Source organism: Podarcis filfolensis (genome assembly GCF_964270895.1).
Source record: "Podarcis filfolensis genome assembly, chromosome: 7".
Classification (NCBI taxonomy): domain Eukaryota; kingdom Metazoa; phylum Chordata; class Lepidosauria; order Squamata; family Lacertidae; genus Podarcis; species Podarcis filfolensis.
The window spans coordinates 60,881,708-60,898,876 of NC_139603.1; the positions used below are offsets into that span (position 1 = coordinate 60,881,708).

Sequence of the window (17,169 nt, forward strand, 5' to 3'; positions counted from 1 at the left end):
GGAAGGAGAGTACACACTTTCCAAGGGAGTCTGTTCCACTGTCAAACAGCTGTTACCACCAGAAGGTTCTTCCTGATGTCCCCAGTTGCAGTTAAAGAAAGTGGCCCTCTAGATGCTAGACTCTCAGCTCCCATCAGCCCCAGCCAGAATAGCCTGTGATCAGGTAGGGGAGATTTGTAGTCTAACAACATCTGGAAGGCCACGTTTCCCACCCCTGTTTTGGTGTGAGCCTTATCTCTTGAGACTTGACACCTGCAAACCTAACACTGATTTATAGCAAATATGTTTCTAGTCAGCCAAAGACTTTGTGTGGCTGCATAACTATTTTGGCTACAGATATCCTTCTCTCTCTGTTAGTTTTGTTTTTTACTGAAAATATCTAGTATTGAGTTTAAAGATACTGTAGTGACTTTGGGATCATATTATTCAATTCTGCAATTCACAATCACCATATTTTTGGTGGCAGCTGTGCTTTTTAAAAATCTTGACACAATCCTCTGTGGATTGTTTATCAAATTAATATTTTGAAATTGTAAATAGCACCTGGCTGCTGCAGCAGTACGCATCATGCAAATTACTAAATAATCGTGTCGGGATTTTGTTCAGTACAATTCCTTTTGGCAGTGTAATTACTTCTGCTGCTTAAGTGGTTGCATGCTTGCGTAGGATGATTGAGCTAAAACAAACCACATAAACTGCCAATATTGCCTTTTCAGGTGAGAATTGACACAAATTCAGACAACTTAACGCAGACCAAAAGTTTTCTAAGTCATAGTAAAGTTCCTTAAGTCAGGAAAAAAATAACACTGAACCTTACTAAAGTTTAGAAGGCAAGGTATCCTTGACTGTTGATGTTCATTTTCATTCTAGGCAGATGAAAGAAGACAACAAAAAGGCAATAAAGGCACATTGGGCAGGGGGAGAGCCTTACAAAAAGGATTCTGGTCCATAAATCTCTGATAATTGTCAATCAACCCAACAACCATTGGTAACTTTTGAATTAATTCAGAGAAGATGGGGTGTATGGGTTGGTGATGCACTTTGTGGCCCAAATAAGACAAATGTGGCTGGGGGTGCTCTTCTCTGCTTTGTGCCATGGTCCTCCCCCCTCCATGCCTCCTTCTCCTCATCACCACCCAGCATCTCCTCTTCCCCTCATATGACTGGAGGAGGCAGAGTCACCAGCACAAAAGGTACAGGGTGCTGAGCAGCAAAGAAAGGGGTACTGACAGAGGCCCCCCCAGGGAAGCTAAGACCCTCTCCTCTCTGAGGGTTGCCAGCTCCAAGGGCACCTCATGCTTTCACCCCCCCAACCTCCAGGCCTACATCCATCTACTCCATCTGATCAGACATTGAAGAAGGTGAACTTTCCCCAGATTAAGAAGGGAAAGACAATTCCTCCAGGCTCTTTTTGGGGAGGTTATCAGACACAGAGAGCTGTGGGTCGTCCAGGGGCTTGAGGCACCCCCCACCAATGTTCAGGGGCCTCTGGTTTCTTCTCTCCATGTTCTCCCTTCTCTTACTCTTCAGTTCATACCAGGGTTTTCTTTTCTTCTATACATGGGCTACCATACAAGGGTCATTAGGGCCTCTTGGGACTAGCTTGTTTCTCCTAACAAGCTATGTTCCTCTTTCTTCCTGTTCTGTTAAGTTGATTCTTTTTTGGCTTAAGTACAAATTGAACTGGGGAGGGGTGTACCCTTTCCAAAGTTTGGCTTCCTGCCAGCGGAGAGCTGGGCAGTGACAACTAACACAGGATCCCCTTCCTTTCGCTTCTGCTCATATGATTAGAATAGCTGCATTAGGCTGCTATCCTAAAGGAGTTCACATCAATGGGACTAATTGCTATGTTTAGGATGGTTTGGCAGGACTGAAGCTTGGGAAATTGTGGGCTAAGGCCTTGTCAAGTAACAATCTTTCACTCTGCATATGCTTTCTTTGTGCGACGATGTCCTGAATTTTGCTCTCTTGTAATGTGTGACCTTTATATTTACATTAAAAAGAACACATAATCTCCCCCCCTTACAGAAAATAGAGGATAAATTAAATGCAGTTCAGACCTGCACTCTCTACTCTTTTTCAATGATCTGTTGAGTTGTAGTGTAAAGCTTTCTTACACTATTTACCAGGATTCACTATGGTATATAATATTTATAGGAATTAAAAACTGTTAATAGCCAAACATTGCAATTGATTAACCTCTGTATGTTTACAGCTCACTTTAATTGCTTAAAAACGCCATTTGTCAGCTTCATGTTCTATTGACAATGCTATCGATTTATCCGATTTGGGCTTTGTCTCATCTCTCGTACATAAAACTCACATATGCAGTTCAAATGGGAAATGACTGTATTGATTTCCTTAACTTGAGCCCAAATGCTAAAGATTTTTGGATAAGCTTTCTCATTACTTAAGCCAAAATCAATAAGAGAGAGCATCTTTTAATGAAAGAGCAGTTTGAGCAACGTACTTCAGAAATGGGGTCCTGTTCATCCTTTGCTTTGCGAATCGATCTCCTCGGTTCCTTAAGTGAGGTCCAATTGGTTGACATTGTGGTTTGTCTTTGTGTGTAAACTTGCAGCTTCAGAGAAGCGAAGACAAGCTATGGAGACAGCAAGAAGGAAGAGTTGTCTGCTGCAACGGAAAAAGGATGTTCTTCTTATCCAGGTCGCTCATTTTAAATGGCTGGGATTAAACTACACTAACAAGAATATTCTACATCATTTTGACCTGTGTTTTTGCAGCCACCTTTCAGGATGTGATGGCTGAAAATGGTGGGACTTCCCAATCTCATTTCAACATTTGTCCTAGACTTCTTCGGCATACCATGCTAAATGTCTGCAGCGCTGTTAGTTAAACGTTGTGCCATAGCAGGATATTATTTTGTTTTAAGGAGTATGCATAAAAAGAATGAAATGTGAGGTCAGTATTGTAGATTTTTAATTTAATTAGGCTTCCTTTTACCTTCAGCTTTGGCAGCATTTGATTTACTGGTTTCAGAATGAACAGCCCGACAAGAAGCTGTGTGTGAAAAATTAGGAGCTAAAGTCGAAGAGCAGCAGAATGGACTGGGAACATCCTGCAAGTTATATGGGCAGGCCAAACGTCAGGTACTGTACTAAGATATCATTAACTGCCCTGGACTACATAAATTAAGCTGATTACGCCTTCACTTAATTAACTGAGAATGACCTATTGATGTATAGGCAGAGTAAGATAGAGACTACATGCTGCTCTGTACTAAATTTATAGGTTTTCAATTAGTTCTACTATTGACTGCGACTCTGGTGAAAGAAAAACTTTGCTTATATGCTCAGTGACTCCTTGAAAAAAAAATAGCAATACATTTTGAGCTGCCATGTTCATATGTGTTGTGGGTTTGTTTGTTTTTAGTCTCATAAGTTTAACACAATGAACCCACAGTTCATTCTGATTTTGCTTTGTTTTTAATTTTGATTAATTTGCACTTGGTTGTTGCAATCTAAGGCTGCTATCTCGTATGCTGTCTTGCCACTTCATTCTCATTTACTTTGATGAGATTTAAGCAGTCTAACTGTGTTCAGGGATCACCACCTACAGCATAATTGGTTGTTGTATGAACTTGGACTAATAATTTCATCAGTAGGAATGTTTGATCATGTGGTTGAAATAATGCTGGGGATTAAAATTTAATTAACTGTTTTTGTGAGCAGGCAGCATTAAAGGTAAAATCCAGGAAATGTTTTGTAATATACTTTGCATAAACATTTTATTTACATCTTCCAGGAAATTCATGAATTAGGTTAGTGTCCTAATCTAATCATATAATACTATATCAGCTATTGATTTGATATAGTAAACCTTGAGCTTTTGAATGCCCTATATAAGAAGAACTTTAAACTCTACCAAAAGCCTCTTGTAGAGAAGGAATAAGGGTAATCTTTGGTGCAATTGGAAATCACCTTTTCAGGATCACCCTGCTTCTACAACTTTTGTTTTTAAGACAGTAATTAGAATCTCCAGTGAGATTCCTGGAAAGACCCTACAAAGTCACACCAGTGGTGTGATTTCAGAAGCAGCCTTATTGACAGACACTCTGACTGATTAGCTTTTGGAACTCCCAGGTCTTGGACCTCTGAACTCCATGTGATTCCAGCAGATAAGGATGAACTCAACCTGACTGCTCTGAGAGTTCTGGCTTTGAGTGCTCTTTTTCTCCACTTCCACTTGCAATAGATTCCTCCTAGTAAAGCCTTATTGTGAGGGGAAACCTCTTCTCTTTTTCCTGGATACTAAAGATTTCTTTGCTGTGTTTTGCAAGTAGCATAAGCTTTCAATTCCTACTACAATCTGCCTCCTCTGCTTCTCATCCAGAAGCCGAAACAATCCACCATGCTGCCTCCATGTCTAGCAGGCTTCTCACTTTTCATATCATTTTTCTCTATTGTATCTGGGACAGCCTTCAAAGGTTAACCATTACATTGCCATAAGACCCCATTTGTGGAAAAGCTGTGATATTTTCACTGTTTCTGTCTGGAGTCCCCTTACAAGGGCATTCCACTACCTTCTGAAGTTAAACTGCTCTTTGTATAATTTGGAAAACATTCTAGTGTCTGGCACGGGTCTACCAGCCTGTCCTCTGACAGAATAGAACTATAGGTGTATTGAGAAATAATTTCCGTTAGCGCATTTGAGTTGAATTTCCTTTCAGTAATTCATGTTTCAGAACAGCTCTTCCCCCTGAACATGACAATTAGTTGTAGATGTGTTCGAGCAAATGTGGTAACAATTGTTGTTGTTGTTGTTTAGTCGTTTAGTCGGGTCCGACTCTTCGTGACCCCATGGACCAGAGCACGCCAGGCACTCCTGTCTTCCACTGCCTCCCGCAGTTTGGTCAAACTCATGTTGGTAGCTTCGAGAACACTGTCCAACCATCTCATCTTCTGTCGTCCCCTTCTCCTTGTGCCCTCAATCTTTCCCAACATCAGGGTCTTTTCCAGGGAGTCTTCTCTTCTCATGAGGTGGCCAAAGTATTGGCGCCTCAGCTTCAGGATCTGTCCTTCCAATGAGCACTCAGGGCTGATTTCCTTAACAATGGAGAGGTTTGATCTTCTTGCAGTCCATGGGACTCTCAAGAGTCTCCTTCAGCACCATAATTCAAAAGCATCAATTCTTCAGCGATCAGCCTTCTTTATGGTCCGGCTCTCACTTCCATACATCACTACTGGGAAAACCATAGCTTTAACTATATGGGCCTTTGTTGGCAAGGCGATGTCTCTGCTTTTTAAGATGCTGTTTATCACCTTGGAACTTTGCAGTAGATTGGGCAGGGGTCCCAACCCTACCAGTACCTGCATTCTGCATTGTTAAATATATGTACATTAAAAAAAATAATTCTCCAAAGTTTGCTGTGAACCGAGCCATTACCTCTCCACCAAATGGACGAAGCTTGATTTCCAGGTGAACACATTAATCTATGTGCTTTCTTCACACTTCTTGACTTGGCTGTCTGTCTTCTGTTTAAGGCCTTGCAATTTAATGATGCCTGATTGCTTTATGCAATAACAGAATGGAACATTAAAGCTTGAAATGTTTCTATTACACTGGCATCTTAGTTTTCACTGCATCAAACACTAATCTGCATGCCTTCTTATCATGGCTACTGCACAGGTGTTGCTGCACCAGGGCTTAAGATTCTTACATTCAGTATCATACCAGTACTGTTGAAAATATGTTTAGAACCAGCTAGATTTCAATGCTGAAGATTTCTTAGCCTACGAATAACTCTAGACAAGTGCATTTAGCAGTAGTTATCATGGAAGGGAAAGATGGAGGGCACAAGGAGAAGGGGACGACAGAGGACGAGATGGTTGGATAGTGTTCTTGAAGCTACCAGCATGAGTTTGACCAAACTGCGGGAGGCAGTGGAAGACAGAAGTGCCTGGTGTGCTCTGGTCCATGGGGTCACAAAGAGTCAGACACGACTAAAAGACTAAACAACAACAAATCATGGAAGGTGCTTCTCATACAGAAGTATGAATCCACATACTTCAAGCATGAGGAGATACAGTGGTACCTTGGGTTACAAACGCTTCAGGTTACAAACACTTCGGGTTACAGACTCTGCTAACCCGGAAGTAGTACCTCGGGATAAGAACTTTACCTCAGGATGAGTACAGAAATTGTGTGGCGGTGGCAGTGGCACGGCGGCAGCAAGAGGCCCCATTAGCTAAAGTGGTACCTCAGGTTAAGAACGGACCTCCGGAACGAATTAAGTACATAACCAGAGGTACCACGGTAGCAATATAGCAAGCCTATAACTTGGCTCATGCCAAAGAAGTATTGGTTGTGAACGTTGGCATTCCCAGAGAGTAGCTGCCAGAAGGTTTGGCATGATTATGGATCCTGGTTGCTTATTCTTTGAAAGGTTGGTGGTTTGCTCATAGCCCAGAATGATCAGCTGAAATTTCATCAAAGGGTTCAAATGACAGGAGATGATTTCCTAAGCAATGGGAATGTCTTTCCATCTTTTGTATTGCAATACCCAGCAGCATTTTGAAAGGTCACAACCTCCAGCTAGCAGCGGGCAGCAGAGTAGCACTTTGGAGACAGTTTGAATTTAGAGAGAATGACTGGGTGGGGGGTTGGAAGAGAGCAAAGAACTTAGTGAAAACTGAAGTGCAATTTTCCTCTCTGGGGAACTTCTTCAGGGTTAGCAAGTTGTGCTGTCTGCTAGTACGAGTGCTTTTTCTTCCCCTATATAGTGCTTTCATATTTGCAAATAATCAAATATTACAAAAAAACCATTGGGTTTCAGTTCTCTCCCATACAAAGAAAGTTGTGCAGCATCAGAAAGTGGGAAGTGCATAACAGTATTTACCAGCTGTGTAGTTAGTTCAACAGAAGGTACTTACAGTGGTGCCTCGCAAGACGAAATTAATTCGTTCTGCGAGTTTTTTCGTCTAGCGAATTTTTCGTCTTGCGAAGCACGAAATCTCATAGGAATGCATTGAAATTCAATTAATGTGTTCCTATGGTCAAAAAAAGTCCAAACAAAGCCAAATTTGGTACAAAAAGAGTTTATTAACTGCTCTTTAAAGTCACACATACTGTAAAGAGCATTTCAAAAATTGAAGGAACAATAAATTAAGTTTCTAAACATGACAGAAAAACATTTAAAAATCAACAAAGTGTACAGTACATTTTCTAAGACTCTGGGGGACAACTCGAATAAGGTTCCTCTTCCACTCTTTGCTTCTTGCTGAAGAACCTGTCCATGGTCGCTGCTTCATCCGCCTTTTCAGCACCTCCCTGAAAGGCGACATGACCCTCGTATCAAAAGTGTTCACAAGGTCATGTGCCAGGTGCTTGTCAGGGTGGTGCAAAAATCCCTTTGGTGTTGCTTCCATAAACATTGTTTCAGCAAGTTCCAAGGTTCAGTAGATGTTTCTTTGTAGTTGGATTCTTAGTCTATTCAAATTCCACTTGTCCTAGACCTACTTCTGATATGTCCATTTCTCTGATAAATGATGTAGTAAAATCTGGGATATTCTAAACTGGGGCACTACATAACCTTAACTATAATACATTAAAGGCATATCACACTCTGGGGATATGATTACAGTATTTCTTGTGGTCATCTTTATGAAGCCTGGAAGAGAAGCCAGAGTATACAGCAAAATTTGGCATACACAGACTAACTTTGTCTGTCTTTCTATCTGTCTATCTTTGTTGTAGGGAGCGAACATCTCAAGCTGGTTCATCTGCAGTCGTTTACCTTGTCATTCTGTCATTCTGTTCTCAGGTGTGTTTTCACAATACTGTAGTGGCTGGATATCCAGATGGTTTTATATTATGTAACTATACAGGAGAATACAACCATTCCTTCTCAGGAGCAGAACTAATGGCACATCACACCCCCTGGGAATAATAATAATAATAATAATAATAATAATAATAATAATAAATTTATACCCCGCCCATCTGGCCAGGCTTCCGCATCCACTCTGGGCGGCTTCCAACAAAATATCAAAATACAATAGTCTGTTAAACATTAAAAGCTTCCCTAAACAGGGCTGCCTTCTGATGTCTTCTAAAAGTAAGGTTCAAAGGCGACTTCCTCCTAAGTTAGGTGATACCTTGGAAGGTTAGTCTGTTTCCTAGTTGTTGGGGCATGCATCTCCACACCATTTTGTGCTCCTGTCTCTTTTTCTGCTGTTTTACATGCGGCAATCGTTTTGCCATGGCAGCCATTTTGTGACTGGTGCCCACAGCAGTTTTTCAGCCTTCCGGATATGCCCAGTGACCCCCAAAGGCTGATGGCCTTTGTACGACAGCCATCAGTAAAAATATTAAAATTAAAGTTAAAGTCTTGAACTCTATCTAGGAATAGATACTTGAACTGTAGTTGTTGGCTGTCATCCATGGTTGTGTGCGTGTTCTGATGAACTAAATCTTAGGTGGTAGAAGCAATGCTGCCCGCATAGGGCTGCCTATATGTACAAAATGAAAAGTGGCCAATCATGTGTAAGGGTATAGTTGAGCATGTGCATTGCAGCCTATGCGCCTTTGGCACGTTGCCACGGCAGTCAGTTAAAACTACATTTGAGGTCAAGGAAACCCAACTGCTGGAAAAATCTAACATTGAAAAGGGAGAAAATAAAAACAATTCCCTTAATGCTACAGTGTTAGGCCGAGGAATAGGATATGCCCAAACATGTGCCAGGATCTGCCTTTTCCCAGCTGAAATATTATTCTAAAATATAATTTAGAAGACTGCCAGCAAATGTCAATTGGAGGAAATTGAGGAGTGCAGTACCCAACACAGAAATGCAAACAGCAAAAGTAATTTAACACTCTATTTAACACTATTACAATGGATTAAATATTAATAGATGAGAATAACAAGTGGGAAACCATTTTAAAACTTTGTTCTGGATCTATGCAGGCCATGAGGGCGGCAGCCTTTGCCTGCTATTCTCCACAACCAATTGGTATTCAGAGTCTTGTCATAAAAGTAGCGGTGGCTAACCTGTGGCACTCAAAAATATAAATATAAACAAACAAACAAATATGTTTTGTGCTGCCAGTTTGCTCTTTTGATTAGCCAGTCACTTTGAGGTTATCTGTAATTTTAAATTATTATTAATTTTTAAATTATATTTTATATTTTTGGCACTGCCCTGCTAATTTATGAAATGGCAGTAAAGAAATACAGTAAACAAACAAATAAATAAAAATTTAAATGTTGCGGAATTCAACAGTGGAACAGATTCCCAAGAGCGGTTGGAAGGCTATCTGTCATGCATGCTCTAGTTGTGATTCCTAAATTTTGCAGTGGGTTGGACTACATGACCCTTGGGGTCCCTTTCAACTCTATCGTTCTATGATTCTACACCTGTCACCACCTCTAACCACTGGCCATCAGATGTAGGTATAAAGTAGGGGTTGCCATTGTGGTTCTCTCCAGATGTTGTTGGACTACAGCTTTTGTAATCCTTGACCATTGACCATGCTGGCTGCGATAGATGGGAGTGGCAGTAACATCTGCCAAGTACATTGTTGACTATCCCCAGCCTGTATTTTGCCATTCTTGCCATTATTCATCACTTTTGTAGAGGTGCTAGGTCATCTGCATTTGTCCCAGGTTGCTTTCCTCATATGTCATAGTGACCCATCATCTTTCGAGTAGTTTTCTGAGTAAAGTAAAATGGAGACTGTGTTCCTCTCATGGACAATCATAATTGGTTCTTTTCCTTTTCTGGGTAAAAGGCCAGCTGTGAGACTGCATGAGGGTTTCTTGGATGTTCTTTTTTGCCCCAAAGATCAATACAACGTTGGCTGAAAGTGGTCTTGAAGCAACTTGAGAGAAAAGTGATCATGAAAGACTACAGGCAAAAAAAAAAAAAAAAAAAAAAAGGAAATGAGAGCAGTGCAAAATCAGCAGAACTCCAAAGAACGCTAAAGAACTCAGCAAACTTTTTCAGCAGGGGGCCGGATCACTGTCCCTCAGACCTTGTAGGGGGCCAGACTATATTTGGGGGGGGGGGGAATGAACAAATTCCTATGCCCCACAAATAACCCAGAAATGCGTTTTAAATAAAAGGACACATTCTACTCATGTAAAAACACACTGATTTCCGGACCGTCCGCGGACCAGATTTAGAAGGCGATTGGGCCGGATCCGGCCCCCAGGCCTTAGTTAGCCTACCCATGCCAAAGAGCAAATGCACCTATAGAATTAGTTTGGAACAGCTGTATGCAAGCATTTTATTGAATTTTCATTACTTCTGAATGTGTGTGTATGTATGATTATTGCATTTGCATTTCAAGCCAGGAAATATAAGATTAAGAGGTGAGATATCACTGACTTTCCTGCTTTGTATCTTAGTTCTAAAGTCCTTAGACAAACAGGGCAGGGATTTGACCCATTACAACAACAAATTGCTGCTGCTGCTGCTGGATGATATTGTTGAAAACAACCTCAACTGTTGGATCAAGAAATGGGCCAAGCACAAGATAGCATCCCATTCGCAAAGTTCCCCATCAGGTTAGGAATACCTGTACAGAAGCCTGCATCTTCATGTATTTGCCACATTCCCAGGTTGTGGAATTTGCCTTCTTAAGAATTTTAGGGGCCCAAGTAGACATGGTGCTAATGTTGTCACTGACAATCATGTCAGTAAAATGAAAGAAAATTTGTGGCAAATCATTTTGTCATCAGGAGCACAGTATGTGAGGAAACTGAGGCATCACATTTTCTTTCCTCATCTTGGTCCTGGGGAAAATAATGGGTGGGGATAGATACAGTATTTTGTGTTTCAGGTGAATTTGGATGAACACTTTTCGTATATTTGTATTGCTTTATTGATATCTCATTGTGTAACTTTGCATTTTACTTTTCTTCTAAATTGCTTTGGGAATCCTTTGGGTTGGGTGAAACAATAAACATATTTAATAAACTAAACTAACTAACTAAACACCCCCTCACCCATTTTACCCCCAGGAGGGAGGCCTCTATTGGCACCAATTTTCAGATTAGCACATCTAGGTATCGCCTGTGTTCTTTTATTTGAAGTGATTGCATCGCAATAACATTGTAAAGTTGTTTGCTTTCTTACCCATAATGTGGAGGAGGGGACTGTTCTTCAGTTTTTTCTTTCTTTCATCCTGACACTTTTTTTTCTCCCTCAAAGTTTATTGCTCTCCATTTAAACAAAAATATGTCTATGTGCATTTCTGAATAATCTTGTGCGGAAAGCCCACCAACAGAAGTATCTTCCGAAAAGGACCCAGTCTGAATCAACATAAAGGCAGTTCTATGAATTAGGGCTGGGATGGGGGCAGGGATGATTAAGGGGGCTCTATCTAGGGTAATGTCAGTAATTTAAGACAGCAGTGCTATTCACTGGAGTGAACCCAGTGGAACGCAGTGGGCCCTACTTCTGAATAAGCATGCTTCCTGTTTCCTTCCATGGTGTTTAGGTGTTGTGCCCAGGGCTTTTTTTTCCAGCCGAAACTCATCAGAACTCAGTCCTGGAACCTCTCCCTTTCCACCAACTTCCTTTCCCTTCTGCAGCCCCTTGTGTCATCTGAAAATCTGCTCCAGAGGGATGGGGACCCCTTGAAGGAACATGATTGGTAGTGTATGGGGCTCCTCTCCTGAATTTCAGTCCTATCCAAGCAGAAGTGAATTTAGGGCAGCAAGACTGGTTCCGCCTCACAATAACAATGTACTGAATTGAACAAAATGGAAGGCGAGAGGCAGTGGGTGGGTGGTGCCAAATTTTGGCCTCACACAGTGCACCACTGAAATCTGAAAGACCAAAGTCTGCCCCTGATCTGTGTACAGAAGGTGTCCTTCCATTCATGGGTACATAATGAAATCCAAGCCAACAAACTGAGGGAAACTTTGGGTAGCAAATGTGAACCTGAGAGTTGTGACCATCATGCAGTTTCTTTATGTACCCATAAATTATGCTCTGAAATAAATGGTCATATACGCTAGAGAATGATGAAGGAATTGTGACGTCTCTCAGCAGAGGCAGTTGTCCTCTAGGCTAGTCATTACTAAAAAGAGACAGTCAGCAAAATCAAAATGTTAAGTTTTTTTGTTTTGTTTTTAAGTAAGCCGTGGAAAAATAATGAATTATTTTCTTGGAAGCAATGCACAGATACAATTTGTGTTTGTAAAGTTTATACAGTAGCAGAGGTCTAGGAAAGTTTGTTTCTGAAGTTCTTGGCTTCAAATGGTTTGTATTGGATTATTTGGTCAGTATCTAAAATAGCATGTGAATGCTTTACACTGTGTGTTCTTTTTCTTGCTCTTATTTCATAGAATTGTAGAGTTCTATAACCCTGAGGGTCATCTAGTCCAACCGCTGGCAATGCAGGAATCCTGTCACTTTCAGTCTCACTAGCGCTCTTGGAATACTTGGTTGCATATTATTTTGTTGAAAATATGACATAGTAAAAAAGGCAATTTAAACCAGTCATTCCATAGGATTCATAATAGAGTGTACAGTGCTAATTAAAGCACAACTTTACTTGTTAAAACCTTTGACTAAAAGCAATAAGGTTTAAGGAAGAGTTAGTTCTTTCTAACTTCTACCAAAAAATAAAAGAAAATGGTGCTTGTGTTTCCTCATCTAAGCCATCAATAGCATAAATTTTCTGGATTTAGAATACATTACAACATATTTTCAGATTCTGCTGTATATAATGTGATTTGGATAAATATAAAGATGTGGCTTTATTAGACAATATCTCAACATTGATGTTACAGGCAAATTTAAAAATATAGGGCTATGAAGGACTATCTTATTAAATATTTGTCAAGTATTTCCTGGACAATAGCAAAATAAACTTATATATGTTGCAAGAAATGTGAAATGATAGTCTCTAATGTTATTATATCCCCTTTAAGCTCTCAGCCTCTGAAAATAATATATGTACTATTGAATCAAATGGCCTTAAACTGAAAACTGTGGTATGAATCAACAGTGGAATTTTAGGTAAATTATGCAAGATTTAACCATTTGTAAAAATAATGACTTACTACGTATTACTACTGCTGTTTCATTAAAGTATTTTAAAGGACCATTGTCCTAAGCGATGCTTCTCAGAGTATTTTGCCAGTATACAAGCATTTTCAAAATGCATTGATATATCTTTCTTTCCCCCCTCAGTTCATATTTTCCTTGCACAAAATCCGTCATTGTATCTTTTTCACTCTAGATACCATGCTTCCGATCATAGGTGAGCCTTGTTTCTTATCTGGCTTGTAAAAGAGTGTCTGGATTGCCTACTTTTCTCATGACAGATCCCAAACCATTATGGGAACACCTGAAGCAATTTATGTTTCACCCTAGATGGTGGATCTTACTGGACTAGGACATCTGATTTTTGTTACAGTGCCTCCTTACCAGAGGCAGCACCTTCCTTGCAATATTGTCTCAAAATTTATCACTTGGTATTACTGGTTGGAGGTGTCTGCTGATGAGCAGGTTAGTCAATCTGTCCATCAGTTAACCTATGCACTAAGCATTGGGAGGGTTATTAATTATATAATTGCAGTGATTTAATCAACTGTTTTCTGATCAGTCATTTATTCATTGAGGTCCAGCTCTGAGGGCCTTCTGGCGGTTCCCTCACTGTGAGAAGTGAGGTTACAGGGAACCAGGCAGAAGGCCTTCTCAATAGTGGTGCCCGCCCTGTGGAATACCATCCCATCAGATGTCAAGGAAATAAACAACTATCTGACTTTCAGAAGACATCTGAAGGTGGCCCTGTTTAATGTTTGAGGTTTTATTGTGCTTTTACTATTCTGTTGGGCGCCACCCAGAGTGGCTGGGGAAACCCAGCCAGATGGGCGGGGTATAAATAATAAATTGTTGTTGTTGTTATATTTTAAAATGCATGTCACCAACGTTTATTCATCTGAACCTTCTTAAGGCACCTCCAGAGCGATGGATTATAAAAATGAACAAATGTGCCTTCAAACTGCAGCTTAAACAATTAAAATTGGTTCCCATTTTCTAATTGGGGTGGAGCTATGCAAGGGAGGGCTGATGGGATTGTTTTCAAAGGCTGCATATTCTTGTCTCTCTCAGGTTAAAGAAGCTCTGGGCTTTTCCCAAGACAGGTGGATGGAGCTGACCAAGGGAGATCTAAGTCAAATAATCTGGAACTATTTCTGAAGGCTGTTGTCCTTTGGTAATATGTGCACCTGAGATGTGAGTGTTTGGTGAAAGCTGAAGACTAAGAGCCATAGGGTTCTTGTCCCATGAATCTTTGGCTGTGGGCTAGATCCTGTGGCCTCCAAGATCTGCATGGCCAACAAAAGGAGAACTACATAACTGGATCCCTTTGGTAATGCTGTTCATCGTGTGATATAAAAAATACTTTTGAAGAGACACAACCACTGATTAATCAGCTAAAGTTTGAGTTGATTACTCTAATTACCCTCAATGTACTATGTCAGGTAGGTGTTTGGATCATCTGTCTGTCTTGCTAAACACCTACATATCCCATTATTTGAGACAAGTAGTGGGCAGAGTCATCTGTCTGCTAGTAGATTTACTCAGGAATATGAATACTTGCCTAAGGCTACCCAGTGAGTTAATGACACCAGTGAGATTTGGACTGAGCACTTCCAGATTGATAGAATAGGTTGTAGTCCTGTACATGCTTACCTGGATAATCCATTGCAATCAATGGGACTTACTTTTGAGTAGACGTGTATAGATTTACACTATTAGACTATGCTATGACAGCTTTTAGATTAGGCCAACCAGCCAGAATAAAAATGTGACAGGAACGGGCAAGGGATAACTAGTAACTTAGGGACTATACTTAAGAATCTGCAATAAAAATCATTTGAAAGCAGATTGCACAAAGTAAGAACATTTATTTTCATCAAAAATGTGTGCTATTTTTTATTATTATTGAGAGAGACATTAAACATTGATACAGCCAACCTCTGATTGAACCTTCAGCATTGTCACATATCAGGGCAGCTGAAGATTTATTATGCAATATAAAATTAGTGTATACAATAAACCTGATAGTAAATGACCTTTGCAGACATTGAATAGTATCTTTGTGGCTGAATAGAAAGGGGTTTTGAAAAATATATTGAATAAAATATTCAAACTCATTCAACCATTCCCAAATTTAAAGAAAGGAAATTCTGAAGTTTTGTGTACCTTTTAAAAAACATTCTTTCAAGTGCAGAAGACACATGAAATAAGGCTAAAATTTTCTTGAAAAATAATTTATTTAACTTAAAATGAAATATTGCCAGAATGCAAGATTGTAATTTTTCCTAGTGTGGGTAAATCAATTAAGAAGTTAAATTACTGAATTAAAAATATTTCAAGCAATTTAAAAAGTACCCATGACTGATAAGGCAATGTATTTTTCATTGATTAGTTATGGCATAAGCTTTTGTGGACCAGAAAGCAGTCCATCAGATGCATTATTCTTGATTGGCTATTATAAATTTATGCTAAAAAGGTTCATTAATTTTTGTAGGTCTACTTTGAGTAAAACTTAGTTGCCTACCACCCTCAGTCCTGTTAAGTTCAGTGTGCTTAGTCCTAGATTAGTGTGTGTAGAATACAATCTTATACATACTTGGGTGTAAGCCCCCTAGTTTGTTTCTGAGTGGATATGTGTAGAACTGCACTGGAAGATTTCATAAAACCATGCTGTAAAAAACTGCTTAGGTTTTTGTTTTTTTTAAATGGCTACTGTCACCCGATTATTTTCAATTAAGGAAGCTTCTTTTAGTCCCAATTGGAATGAAGAAATGTTTTAGCGTACAAATGATTGGAAGTCTAGTAGAGTAGCAGAAGTAAATATCTATTGAAATGTGATGAGGTCTGCAGACTGATAGAAAGGTTAACGTCTTTCTACTGTATTAGATCACTGCTTTTTCTCACATATGACTTTTGTGTTGATTTAAATACTCAGCTGGAAGACCTTCTGTTGATTGTTCAGCAGGCTGGGCAGTCTTCGGTGGACAATCAAAAAGTGCCTACTGCAGAAGAATCCCACTGGCACGATGCCTTTGTGACTCTTAAATCTGATTTCACAGAACTTGAAAAGAAGTGCCCTGAAGCTTTAATGCAGCTCAGTCACAAAGTGGAAGTGACAAAAGACTGTAGCATAGAAAAATCAAAAGCAACATCCACGATATTTCAGAAATGATACTGTACATTTAGCCTTAAAAAAACCCTCTTGCTTTTATTTATGTTTAAATGTGAGAAAATCATGCTATGTGCCCCCCTCCCTATTTGTCTTAAATATAGTACAATCCTTACTTCTCTGAATAGCTCGAGGGAGCACAGAATTTGTATGCAGTAGAGAAAGACATAAAACAAACTGCTACATAGTAGAGGAGGCTAGAGAAAGGGAAATAAAGCTTCTTGATAATGATCCAGATGTGAAAGGTAAAGAGGAGGAGAAGAAAGTGTGTTATCAAAATATATATTCAAATAATTGGATAAGTTTATATGCATCCAATAACAGGGATGGGTAGATTTGTCAAATTTGGTTTCTCTCCCCCCCCCCAACTTAAACTCAGTTTACTCCATTTCCTGGTCAGTGTGTATTAAAAAAGAAATAAAAAATCCATGTGCAGTACTCCTAATATACACGAATTTTTGTACACTTTTTACACAATATATTTACTGCATTTTTGCATAGTATAATGCACTCCAATATGCACTCATTTGTACACACTTTTACATTGCAAAATTCAGAGAAGTTTGAATTTTGTAGGACAGCTGTAGTTTGGTTTGTGTATTTGTGAAGTGCAGTTAGGTAGGTTCACATTAAAATGCAAGCTAAACTAATTTCTCCCCCATTACTACCCAAAAAACGGCCACGATGAGTCAGTGTCAGTACAACAATTTGGGAATAAGGGATTTTGAAGATTTTAGCTTTAGTCATATTGACCCTCTCTTGATATTCTACAGATTTATTCTTCATAGAAAGATTCAGCTGCATGGGATCTTTTTCTGATTGGTACATTGAGGCTTCTGCAGCTGGTGAAAGAGTTCCCTCCACTCACTGAAGGAGTCAGTGTCTACATATGATTTCCTGTGCAGGATGACTCCCTTCTGGAAACATCTGGCCTCAACAGGAAGGATTAGGATTGAATGGCACCATGACTGGCCTTGGTTG

The 17,169-nt window shown here is 39.7% G+C and overlaps 2 long non-coding RNA genes across 3 annotated transcripts in view; both read left to right on the top strand.

Annotated features, from left to right (window-relative positions):
- LOC310766873 overlaps positions 1–17,169 on the top strand; it is a 187,887-nt gene that overhangs the window by 90,186 nt on the left and 80,532 nt on the right. The window lies entirely within an intron of this gene.
- Positions 1–17,169, top strand: part of LOC310766874 — an 82,766-nt gene that overhangs the window by 65,260 nt on the left and 337 nt on the right. Inside the window, exons 1-2 of one of the 2 annotated variants that reach the window (XR_014550488.1) lie at positions 12,899–12,992; positions 14,091–14,213. This is a non-coding gene — a long non-coding RNA (uncharacterized lncRNA). Of the gene's footprint in view, positions 1–12,898; positions 12,993–14,090; positions 14,214–17,169 lie in introns of those variants that run through there. The other variant, XR_014550487.1, reaches the window with a different exon arrangement.